Consider the following 2,478-nt stretch of genomic DNA (forward strand, 5'->3'; position numbering starts at 1 on the left):
TTATCAATTTATGTTACACATTTAATTTTTACATATCAGAAAGCAAGCTTTAATACATAAAATACAATGAATAAAGTAAAGTGGTTGTAAAAGACAAAGATCAGCGACGAAGTACGACGAATTAATTGCACGTCTGAAGTGGCAGCGGGCGGAGCACAACGCTCGTACAACCGATTGCCGTTGGTGCCTAAAGGTTTTAGAGTGGCGACCACGAGCCGGAAGACACGGTGTGGGTAAGCCTTTCATTAGGTGAACCGATGACATAGTTAAAGTAAGAAAAGGACCAATATTTAGCCACTTCCGCACATGCAGTGGTAGTCGTGCAATAAAATGCACCGCCCGCCAACCCGCTGATAAATGCGTATGCGGCAAACAATGCGAATCACACAACCGCCACTGCCAAATTACTCAACACGTGTTTCACCCCTCCACGGGGCATCTTCAGGAGTTATGTTACACCGATTAATGTTGATTAGACTCTGTGTTTGGCCTTTTCTTACTTGGGATGGACTTCAGCGAGGTAACGCCTGATTCCATTAAATAGTTAAAGTCACAGAGTTAAATGCGGGCAGCGAAGAACCGGTCATCGTGGCAACCTTTGAGGAGGTCTATTCCTTGCAGTGGGCGTCTGACGTCTGAAAAGACAACAGTGTAGCGAGAATATTGACAGATAGATGCCAAGACGGATAATATATATATATATTGTTATACTTATTAAAATTCTCCAAAGCTTTATTAAAACTTTCTTCATATTACAAGATTAGTTACATTTTAGTCGTTATATTAATAATCAATTATTATGTTTATATGTAATAGTGTAATAGTGAGCAATTCACGCTAAATTGTTTTATTGTTGTAGTGGTTATTAAGGCACAGGGTCTGCCCATGCAGGCACTGGGTCTGTTTGGGAACGTCCGGGAACTTTTATATTTATACTATTCCATATTTTTCAAAAGCTAGTATTCTGGAACAGTTATATTAATTAACAGCGACAGTATTTTATTAACTTTGAGCTGCCTGTAAAGTTATTGTATGGTTTAAGAAAAAAAGTTACATTGTTTTGCTTTAAAATTTTTATTCCTTTACTGTTTTTCGTTTTGAAAAGAGGCGAAAATTAGTGATATCATTTGAAACTCTAGTACAGTCGTAGCTCGATTACCGCAAATTACGTCAAAGCCGCAGACATCCAATATGTGCAGTTTACACCGCAAGTGGAGAACGAGATGGCAAATTTTAGTCCGCCTGACACAAATGATTCTACATTGAAATTAAGCTGGATGAATAGCAGATTGTTTACACGCTTCTAAGCTTTGATTAGTGTAATGATAAATTTTAGATTGCAATCAAATGTTAAACTAATTTGAATTTGAATTTGAATATGTAAAATAATTAAACACGTTGCATTTTCAATAATTAGATTTATATTCGCTGGCTTTTGTGTGCAAGTAAATGGACTGATGAGATAAATAGGCTTCAGTTGTAAAGAAATTTAAAGTTTACATGCGGCTACTGTATTTATTATTTTTATCATATCTAAATAATCTCTTTATTACTGAGCTTTGCGATGTCTTTGACTTCGTTATATGACACACAGAGTCATGTATAAAATAGAAATGAATGCAAGATTCCGCTAAGTAATAGGTTAAATAAAAATCAGTCAAAAAACACGCTTAATAAATTTGAGTAATCAACGTCGACACACCCGCACAGCGCAAACGACGGATGTAGACTAACATTTTGCTTCTATATAAACGCATTGTTAGATCATTATTACTAAATAATGAGATAAGTTTAGGCAACTTCTGGTATTTTTTATTAATTCTAATTTGTATCGCTAGTGTTTTTTTTACACTTTTTTTCGCTTTTACTAAGCGCAGTCAGTTGGGAGAAGGCTGCCGCTATTTGATACGGATCTTTCTTCTCCCAGCTGCGAGTCACGACAGCGTTTCATCATTATTTATAATTTGTAAGTTTTACTCAATTATATATTAGTTGGTACATTATTTTATTTCAAGTCGAGCCCAAGCGCTGCAGACCGTTAAATGCCTCGAGGTTTAGGACTATGTGCCGGGCCAACTCATCAAAGGATTCTACCGTAGATTTTTTCCTGAGGAGGTCCGGTAAGTTGAACTGTTGTTGGTATTAATTCCGTCAGACGAATAACGTATACTGCTAAACTTTGGTTTGGAAAAATATGAAACAATAACAGCAATTACAGATAAATAAAAACTTAATTCATCCCGGCAAGAACTATATGAATGTTAAATTTCATCATATAATTACAAATTTATGGAATATTGATAGCATATTCTTCTCCGTAAAATAATAAACAGAATAAATTCAAATTTGACACATATAACAACAACAATAAGGTTGTCAACTATTTGAATAGTAGAAATGAAAGTCCAAATCTTATCATCATCTACTTGACGCTGGATATCTTGAAATATCACATTGTAAACATTAGCTTATTTATTC

Source organism: Battus philenor, unplaced genomic scaffold, assembly GCF_028537555.1.
Source record: "Battus philenor isolate CCGP_79_NKW_IND1 unplaced genomic scaffold, ilBatPhil1.0.hap1 SCAF_8, whole genome shotgun sequence".
NCBI lineage: Eukaryota > Metazoa > Arthropoda > Insecta > Lepidoptera > Papilionidae > Battus > Battus philenor.